General features: G+C 48.0%; 1 pseudogene; it reads right to left on the bottom strand.

Annotated features, from left to right (window-relative positions):
- Nucleotides 1-1,911: 1,911 nt before the first annotated feature.
- LOC120841047 lies at nucleotides 1,912-9,680 on the bottom strand (annotated as a pseudogene).
- Between the last annotated feature and the right edge of the window lie 1,192 nt (nucleotides 9,681-10,872).

Genomic DNA, 10,872 nt, shown 5'->3' with positions numbered 1-10,872 from the left:
GGCTGGTAACCGGCACGCTAGCGTCACAGCATCCACATGCATGCACCAGCGCCTATCCCTGAAAATATTTTTTTTTAAAGACGCAAGACGAGACCCACGAGACGACATCAGCGCGAAACGCGAGACGACGGAAAAACCATTCAGATCGGAAGGACAACTCGTGCAGGGTACTTTGTGTCAGCCGGTCGCTTGCGCCACACACGCGCGCTCAATTACGGTACTCAGTTTAGTTTCGGTTTTGAAAGGCGACAAAAATAGGTTTTTTGGTGCAGGCAAAATAAGAACTTTCCAGAGAGCTGCTCTGCCAACGGCATTCGTTCAGCTAAGATATGCAATGGCTGGAAAACAACACTGTAACACTGGAAGCTTAAACCGTCTAGCTTTATTCGCGAGGAACACCGATACGGAACTCTGATTACACATTTATCATCTGCAGAATTTATTCGAGACAACCGAGAGTAAGGAAAGAAAACCACCATGAAGATATACACAAACGCATTACACAATGCACAACTAAGCACACATTGACCAACAAAACACAGGATGCAGTAAACCATGCAGAAAAAAAATGGACATATTAGTACAAAAAACATTGGCTGTCACACATGATACCTACGGTCCCAGAACTCTGACAAAAATACACAGAAACAACTATCGGCAACAAGAATACAAAGCAACAGAAAATTGTGATCACCTAAATACAAGAGCGATATCTCAAAGCAGGTGTCATATAAATACATGACTATGAAGATTCCAGTGCAGGGAAGGAAGCAAGAACACTTCGAATATGATCGAGTTCAAGTCAGTTCAGTTTTCTACCTCGCTCTTCAAACCAGTGTTGAACCCGCATTATGGAGTGTTAAAAATTGTCACGCTGTCAATTGTAAAACCAGCTTGGTGGTGTTGGAATACGACTATACTAGGGGTACAGCTTTTCTTGGCCTTTCGGAGAAGAGAGCTCACGTGCAAGATCCATCGGTGCTTAAAATTGGAGAAGGCATAAGTGGGAGTGCCTTTGACTGCATTGCCAAGAAACGTTATCTCCGAGTATAGCAAAGTTCAAATCGGGAGCACGAACCACTGCAGTGCACACACACACTCAAAAATCGGTTCCCCGCCGAGTTGATTGTTAAAATGGAGAGGCGTGCTACAGTTCATAAAAATTAAAGCCTAAAAAATTACTCCACGCTAGAGTACCAGATAACAAAAGCAGAAAAAAGACACTATAGGACACTTTAGTTTTTTAGATAATTAAATTGAAACTGGTCACATTTATGTTCTGCAAGCACCTACCTTTTATGTACAGGAGCAAAAACAAACATATTAGACACCTCAAACGAGCTACACTGACCTATTTCAATCTATTGAAAAAGTTAACGACTTGTCATTGCACTGACCAACCTCTTGATCACTTCTGGCCGAGAATTGCTCCCTACTCTTCAACACATTTGTGATTACTAACAGTAGCGTTCAGATGAAAGACTTGTGAGTAATGCAAGAGTTTGACTATGCATGAACAATCAATGTGTTAACCATACTGGATATACAACTAACCGTTTTGAGAAGTCGACAGTTCAAAAGCACACTCCCTGCCACCCGATTAATGCAATCGTCCTTAGGTTCGTTTACCACTGTTTTGGCACATGCCCCACGAGCCGAGGCAATAAAAAATGCACAGGATCATTGCTGTCATTTGTAAGGCACTGCATTCCTGTCCTTTAGGGTACTCCATGCAGTTGTATACTTCAAATGAAATGGTCTATATATCTGCATTACAGATCAGATCTCTGAGAAAGGGCCTTGGGACACAGGTTCATTTAAATTAATTTTCAACAGTGTGTTAGCTTATGGCGTCTCAGATGTGAATTCTGCGAAAATGCTCGGGGGCACGGCTTGCACTTAAATGGCTTTTCACCTGTGTGTTTGATTATGGCGGATCAGACTAGAATTCCGAGAAAAGGCTTGGGGGCATAGCTTGCACTTAAATGGCTTTTCGTCCGAATGTGCTAGATTATGGCGGATAAGATCGATTTTCTGAGAAAAGGCTTGGAGGCACAGCTTGCACTTAAATGGCTTTTCACCTGAGTGTGTTTGATTATGGCAGATCAGACTGGCTTTCTGAGAAAAGACTTGGGGGCACACCTTGCATCTAAATGGTTTTCGGAAGGGTGTGTTAGATTATGCATTTTTAAATCACTATTCTGAGCAAAGACACGGGGGCACAGCTTGCACTTAAATGGCTTTTCACCTGAGTGTGTTCCATTATGCAAGACCAGAGCACTATTATAAAAAAGGCTTGAGGGCACAACTTGCACTTCAATCAGTTTTCACCAGTGTGTGTTCGATTATGGCAGATCAAGTGGCCCTTCCGAGAAAAGGCTTGGGGGCACAGCTTGCACTTAAATGGCTTTTCACCAGAGTGTGTTAGATAATGCCTTCTTAAATTAGAATTCCGAGCAAAGGCTTTTAGGCAAAGCTTGCACTTCAATAGCTTTTCACCAGTGTGTGTTTGGTTATGCCTGGTCAGCTGGGAATTACTAGTAAAGGCTTGAGGACACAGTTTGCACTTAAACAACTTGTTGCTTTTGTGCTTTTGAGTGTTGCTTAGCTATTTGAACCTGGAGTGAGAGGACACGAGAGGATGCTGGCTCTTGGATTGTTCATCACCATGGGCAACCAGGTGGTTCACGATCCCATGCTGATCTTTGGTGACATAGGTGCAGGAACAGCACCCAAACCAGATGTCCTCTATCGTTTTCAATGGGCAGCTGGTCTCTCCCAAAAGTACAGCTCCCCGTCCTACAAGGCTTCATGTGCATTTGGACACTAGGAAAGCACAACAAAGATAGCGTGCTTTAGCGGTGCCCTCTCGACCCGTCGACACGGCGTGCGGTAGCCGTGAGCGCTCGATGAGCTCACTATCACTCCTCTAGTTCACGGCCACTCAGCCAGGACCTACGACGTCATGAAGGAGGTTATTTTTTGCTTGTTTTTGTAATTCTAATTCGCCTATAACTTTTAAAATAAAGCGAAATTTGAGAGAAAAAAAAAAGTTTCATTAAGTTACTAAGTTCAGAACGCTCAGGACCGGTGCAAATTAAAAATCAGTCAAAAAGTTGTTGCAGGGCCCCTTTAATCTAGTCGAAGTGCCGCGGACGCGTATCTCCGGCGCGGGTCACGATGGCGGAGACCGCGGATCATGTTCCAGTGGTTCTGGGTGCTGACCGCGGGGGTCCCGAGCGCGACACAGGTTTACCCGCAGACGTAGACGCAGCATTGGGTGAACCCCCCGGGGAGGGGGGGGGGGGGGGGGTGGCCCTGTTTCTCGGTATCCGGTGTCATCTTTCTCTGCGCTCGTGTTCGCGGGTTCCATGTTTGTTGTGTGTGGCAATTTCCCCGTTTATCTATTGGTTTTAACGTACCTAATGCTCACACACCGAGGGACGGTTTTCCCCGTGAGGCACGTTCTGGCAATTCTCGCTGGAATCGCCGGAAAAACGGTTAGAAGCCGGGGGAGGGTAGAACTTAACACCTGATTACCATGGTTAGTTCTGGAGTCTGGCAGTAATAATGTCTCGGCAGAGGGAGTTCCCTATAGTCCAGGTGGGACGTTTTTTTTTGTTAACATTTTTATTGTGTTTAAAATATTATTGATAGGAAAGTGCAAGTTTGGGATTTGTTACAATATTGATCCTATTAAACAATGGCTGTGAATGACTATCGCATGCTGCATGGCATATAATGAGGAACCCAAACCGAAAAAGAAATATATAACGTTACGGTTACGGCTACCGTTTCCTGTTGATATCGTTTTGCTTTGGCTTGTTGCGGTCTTAAATTTTTACGGTTTCGGTTACCGGTTACACGTTGCCATCGAGGGGTTTCTCAGGAAGCAGTGCTGCGGAGTGGGCACCCCCATTCCATTGCAATTCCATTCCGAGAATTAGAGTTTTCGATAATTCAATTCCTTTCAACTCCTAGGATGGGGACACTGTGCCCATTCTCACTCCTGGAATGGCTGAATCACTCTATTTCATTTCTCTTATTCTTAAACGTAAAAATTGGCCCTTGACAGCTACATTGTGCAATGTTTCCGACATAAGCAGCATAAAGCCGACATTATGAAACGCATAGACAATTGCAAAAAAAAGAAGCTAAAGACTTCAAAAAAGCACTGATCTTACTAAGCTCACGGTGCTGGATTGCCTGGGGTGACTCGAAGCGTCTCCAGCGGTCCATCGCAAGGTGAAACAAAGTATGCAGAGACTAAAGTCAAAGGAAATGAGCGGGCATCTGCTAGCTTGCTTGTAACCCTAAGTCACTTGAATCTAAAACATATAACACAGAAAACAAGCATCGGAACGAAGACCAAGTAAAAGAACTTACACGTAAAAATACAGTATAAAAAAATACAAGTGTCGGAGCAAAGTGCAAGGACAGAAGTGAAAAGTGAAGCTCGCATCGTTTTAATGCCGAAGCAAACCCAGATTTCGCACTTCAAAGAAGTGCAGGCGAATGAACATGCAGGCAGCATGGTTCGCCACCTGCTAAACGTAGAGCCACGCTGGCGCATTCACACTGGAAGCGGATCCGCTTTCGCGAGCGACCCCGTTCAGACACATCGAGAGGCCGTTGCAAGGAAGTTAGAAGTACTAAGAGAGAGCACATTGCAATATTGGTGAAGCCTAGTCATAAAAAGTTTAAAGGATGTTGTGGCCAACGTGACCGTAGATTTCTCTGGGTATTGGTGCGCGTGACATGTCACGTGTGAGATAAATGGTTGACTGTAGAAGGCATAGAGATCATACATACTAACTCTAGAGGAAAAGGTCCGCCATTTTCCCATGCATTCTGGCTGCGGCAAGCGGCAGAGTATGCAGGCAGACCCTCGGGGTCCCACATGGTTACCAACTGCCTTCGATTTCACAAATATATCATCAGATTAGCGTCATGAACTTCAACAACCCACGAACTTACCGGTGGAAAGATATTCGCGTTCCTTTCGAAGCTTTCTTTTTGCATAACACGCAGATGTACGGCCTCCCGTCAACACTAAACTAAACCAGATAACCGGCTTCGGTTATCTGGTTTAGTCTCGTATTGCCGGGCGTGGGTGGGTAGCCGCGTCCGGAAATACGAAACTGCGCAACTACCAGATTTTCGAGATTTCGACAGAAGGGAAGTTAATGCAGCGTAATGAGTATGCTACTTTTTATAAACGTTATAATAGCTCAGAATTTAGTTTGCAACGTTAAATTATCACTGTTTATATTGCTGAGAGTTTACAGTCTTCGCGATTACCATTGCGACTGTCGTCCTTCAGCTGGCAACATTGGTTTCTTTCTCTCGTGTTCTGTCGCTCTCTTTCGCGATCTTTCACTCGGGACCCAGGATGCCGGCGCGTGGGATTCACCACTCCTCCTCACCCACCTTTACCCCCCTGGTAGAAGGCAACGTTACAAGAACACTGAGTTGGGAAACTCGCCGTCGAAACTTGGGCCGCTGGCGTCCACCGAGACCGAGCTAAATACGACAACAGCGCCACTCTTTATCATTTGTCTGTACTGTGGTCACCTCGAGCTTTTAGAAAGCATGTTTTTACATAACAACAAACGGAAAATACCCTTCTTGTATGAAATTTATTGGAGTTTAGTACAAAATGATGGGCGCGTGGTGTTTTTAAAATTTTTAGTTTGCAAGGTTTAGCGGCACAATTAATATTGTTTTTATAAAAACATGCCTCAGAGGTGCTTTCAGGTAGCGCGTCCCGACCTAGGTGCATTTTAACTTTGGTGGTAAGTCACGGCGCGTCCGCTGGGGAAACGGGGGCTGCACCCCTGTAACTTCTTCCGCTGTATATTTCGGCGCCGAAATGGCCGATTCAAGCCAAAATAGAAGTAACGTGCAGTTCCTCGAGTGGCCACTGCGGGAGAAATGGCGGCGTTGTGTTCGCCATTAGCTCGGTTCTCGACGACAGATCGGGGTCACGTTTTTCAGAGAAGTCTCTATGGCAGTTTCCCAACTGAGTGGTTCTAGTAATGTTGGTAGAAGGACATCTTGCAGGCTTGCGCGCGCTCCGTCCGGTAGGTTTTATCAGATCGAAGGCTGGCCTGTGGTGTATTCTAGTACCCCATAGCTAGACGAAGGCTAGCTACGGTCACGTGATGTGGTCACGTTGGCGAGGTAAGTGAGGAGAGTAAGGAGGAAAATGAGAAAGAGTCGAGGCGTCAAGAGGGCATGGCTTGTGGAGGCTACACGGCTATCGTCATGCCCTCTCCTACGCTTCTATCCTCCTTGGGCGGTTGGCGGTTTCTCGGCGATCACGCCGCGTGATCTTTTGAGACTTGCGTTTGGCAACCCTGTTTCGCAATCCAAAAGCCGCTTTAATTTAATATCCAAAGATAAAGTTTTGCTATTTTGGCACTCGGAATATTTTTCTCCAGGATGTTCGCTCGCATCACGAGCTCAGGCAGCGAAAAAAGTATGGACCCGCCAAACTCGCCTGTGATTCCCTCGACTTCGCCCACAAGCAAAGCCCAGCTAGGCGCGCCTTGCTGACTCAGAACAGGATGTCCCCGACCTTTTTTTCGAAGTGAACCCTTCCCGCATGAATAGCTGACCTTGTTTTCGGGATAGAGGGCCAGTTTCCCACCTTCATTCGCTCTTATCATTTTCGAAGTTGTGAGAAGTGGGGTGGACCGTAGTGCGGGGGAATGTGTTTGGTGCTAGCCGGTCGTGGCTTCGTTGGTGGCCGCGGGGCCGTACACAGAAAATGTCTTTGGGGGGGGGGGGGGGGGGGGGGGAGCTTCTAGAACACGGAGGCCATCTTGAAAGGCTGTTTTTTGTATTTACTTTTTTTAAAAACAGAAGCATGTAATCGACCTATAATTAACAATAGCGAGCAACGAAATGTTTCACATGCACCATCACAGCGGAAGTAAATTGTTTCAAAGCTTACTTCCAGCTTACGACAAAATTTATTTATTGGCCCAAACTCCGCCCCAGTAAGCATGGCTTGGGTGAGAGGGAACCGGGGGTAAGAGAACAAGAAAAATATATACAGCCGTACTTGACCCACCTCCCTAACCGCAGCTCCGCGCACCCTCCGCAGGGTCCGGTGACACTCGGTACCCCTGCGACCACAGACATAGCTCGGAACGAATTTTCGTTATTCTCTTTCCATCCTCTTTTCACCGCGCGAAACACCCCATATCCCCGGCAGGCCCCCCAAAGCCCCTGAGGCGTCGCACGCTCGCGGTGTTCTGGGAAGTTGGACTAGCGAACAGAGAACCGATACGAGCTTCCCTCAAACGTACGTGGTTATTGCACGAGCGAACATTTCCTCTGTGTCACCTTATAATGGACTGCAGAGGGCGCTACGAGCCATCCCAGCCAGTACAGCTCCGAGTGTCACCTTACCCTCTGTGGTGTGCTATGCGAAGCTCAAGGTCATGTGATTGTCTCTCAGCCCTCAATTGGCGAAGACGATCTCTAGCATCCGCTATGGTCCACTGTGCGGTGGAAGGGCGCGTGGCATGAGGATGGGGAAGCGAGGCGCCCGGGGATCTTCAGCCGAGGGGGGTGGCACTCAGGCACTTGGATGAGAGGGGAAAACAGGAGGGCGTTATCGGAGTGGTTTCAAAAAGACCGGTCGTGGGCCGGGTACGTTGCGGTTTTCGGGGTGCGGCGAAGATGCGCTGGAATTCACGCGCCTCTGGTTAGCAGTAGAGGCCCATACGCACATTCGCATTTGAGAGCGGTGCGTTCCGTAGCGGCAACCGGACGCGTTGCGTTGCGAAGACCGCTTGCGCCAAACTTGTACGCACAGTTGCGTTGACACGTAGTCAACCGCAGTCAAGAACCAATAAGAACGCGCTATCGTCGCTAGTCGCTCACCAATAGTAAGAGAAATCCAAGGCAACATGGCGGCGCACAGCGACAGCGTCGAAGTGTTCGATCTTGGGACAATCTCGCCGGCTTCCCCGACGTTTTGTCGAGCTTGAAGCATCGCAGCCTTGGAAAATACAGTCCCCACCGCTCCCCAAAACGAAAAAGCAAGCACTACGACCGGCGAACCGGATACGTCTCGCCGAGTCGGCCGGGTGGGGCGAGCGAACACGTCACCCCCCCTCCTCTTTCGGCTTCTGATTGGTCGAACTCACCCGAACGCACCGCAACGCTTCGGAAAGTTGAACGAGTCTCTACTCGCTTGCGTCGCGCTACCGAGCGTTGCGGGAAGGCTCGCGTCGCTTCGCAAGCGACCGCGCCTGGCCGCAAGGACTCCGCAACGCACTCAAACATGTTCAAACGCGAATGTGCGTATGGACCTTAATAGTAGGGAGCGCTGTGTTGTATATACAGGCACACGTGCACCCCTAACAGCATCGCTGGAACTTCAGCGGGTCCCCCACTCGGTCTCCCGATCCAGTGACTTTAGCGGAATCGAGGCCACCCCATGCCTTTTTCGAAATGCACCCCATCGCTCCTCCCTTCCCCAGCCGACAGTCATAGGGGGGGGGGGGGGGTTCGAACCCCGAAACCCTCCCCCTGGGTACGGCCCTAGATGGCGGACTCTCTTCTCGTCACTCGCTCGTCGATCGAGTCTACTGTTTGTTTGACATTCAGCTCAAATAAACGCTGTATGGATTACCTCTGCATTGTCTAGTACGTACACTTTATTCCTCGAGTAGGTTCCCTTTATTTATTTTATTAGTAGTGAACGTTACAGGTCGAGCTAGCGCAGGCCTTCCGCGGTAGTGCGTTGGCTACGTAATCAAGCTCACGACGTCTCTATCGGTCTTCGTGGTGGTCATGCACGGTGTCGAAAGCTTTCAATAGTTCACGCGACTATCTTAGTGGGTAGAAAGGCTGACATTTAGGTCGATCAGGGGTGGGTTCCGACGTTCTACAGGCAAAGATTAACAAGGCAGCGAGCTTGGGCTGTGGCACCCGGAATAATAAACTCTTACCCGAACTAAATCACCGGTGCGAAGCCCGTAAGTCAATTCTTTTCGCGGCGGATTCAAGTGACGGACTTGAACATCAAGTTTCTCTGTTGATTTGTCGAAAGCTAACCGCACTCGGAGTGCGGATAATTTTGGATTCTTATCCGCACTCCGAGTGCGGATTGCGTTGGATTCTTATCCGCACTCCTAGTGCGTGCGGCGAAGAACTTGGCGTGTGGCGTGGCGCGACTTGGACTATGGTGCCTGGAGCGCGTCTTCGACTGGTGTGTTTAGCGTCCTATCCCGCCCATACATCAAAAGTGGTCCCGATGTGGCAACAAATGACGCGAGTGTCATGCTGTTGCCTGTCACGATCCTGGCGGTTGGCCGTAGAAATGCTGGCAAAAAGCACGAGCGAACGCGAGTGTCGCTGTCGTCACGGCGTCCCGTTGGGCGTCCCAACTTCCGGCTGCACTAGCTTCCGTGAACTGTCACCGTGGAAAGCGACCAGCAGCAGAACAGGCATCTGCTACATACACCATAACTGTTAAGACGCTGCCAGGGTCGCGACCGGCGACAGCATGACACTTCTATGACGTCATCAGGCGGAAATCGAGGGACCACTTTTTTGGCCGCGGTAAACACACCAGTCAAAGACGCGATCCAGGCACCATACTTGGACGCGGGAAACTTTGAACATAGTGACTTACGATGTTTGTGGTGTGACATTGGCATGTTGGCAGCACCGATTTCATAGAAATATTAGTGGTTGTGCGGAGTTTAATTGGGAGGAGACCTGTGTTTCAGAATGAATTCAATTTTAAACAAATGCATAATCGTAAACATATAATTAAAACAGCGCGAACGAACACAAGGACAAGTAGAAAAAGGGACACAGCCACAGCGATGACTCACGATTTACTCTCTGTTTCGTCTTCTTAAAACACATCAACATAAGAAGACGCGAGTCAGCTCTGTGTTTGTGTCCCTTCTTCTACTTGTCCTTGTGTTCGTTTTCGCTGTTTTGATTATATGTTCACTATGCACCACCGACTAGCGTACCGCCAAACATCACTGCAAATGCATAATCGCATCTTTCTATTTTTTTCCCCAAAATTGATTAGCGTTAGGTGGAGTATTTGGGTACAGACTGAACTGTACTCGCGCCTCGGGGGCTTGAAAAAAAGCATGAAAGCAGGACGTAAGCAATCCTATTGTTCCTTCTGTATCTTTTAATTTTTTTTTTGTCAAACAAAATATTATTATTTGCAAAAAAAAGAAACGGAAGCTGGTTTAAGAGTTCCATTATAACGCGCCTTCGCCACAGTCAGCACATTAACATTGTGTGGTGCTTAGCTGATAGGGGCAGTAATGTGGGAACGGTGGGGGGCTATCAAAATTGCCCCCCCTCCCGCCCCAGACCACACACACACACACAGATGTTCCAAACTTCCGCTGCCGCCACGCCCAAAACCCGCAAGCTCAGTGTTCGGCACCCTCGGCATATATGTTTAACATCTTCGATCAAACAACCACACAAAAACATCTTTTAACAGCCATCACATCTATCGTCGTCTACTTACAAAAGCGCAAATCATTCTATTAAAAAAATTACAGTAACAAAGGGCCGGGGACTTATCAGGCATTCCCTCATCTAGTAGTGTTGAATGTGTTCAGGAGATTGAGCCGGGGAGGGGGCGTCTTTTTTTAAAAATATTGTTTACTGGAAATGATTGATCTTCCTTTCCCCCTCCCCCCCCCCCCTTTCCTAAGCCACTGCCCCCATCATCTAAGCACCAGACACTGCTCTAGTTTTTCTTTTTTCTTTCGTCAATAAACATATTTAACCCTACAAAAAAACAAATCGCCAGAACTTTTTTTTTTGTGTGTATGTGTGGTGGGGGGGGGGGGGGTTGGGGATTGTAAG

The sequence above is a fragment of the Ixodes scapularis genome, unplaced genomic scaffold (genome assembly GCF_016920785.2).
Source record: "Ixodes scapularis isolate PalLabHiFi unplaced genomic scaffold, ASM1692078v2 PGA_scaffold13__105_contigs__length_92229423, whole genome shotgun sequence".
Classification (NCBI taxonomy): domain Eukaryota; kingdom Metazoa; phylum Arthropoda; class Arachnida; order Ixodida; family Ixodidae; genus Ixodes; species Ixodes scapularis.
The sequence above is the reverse complement of the archived record's forward strand: the minus strand, read 5'-3'. Positions and strand labels throughout refer to the sequence as shown.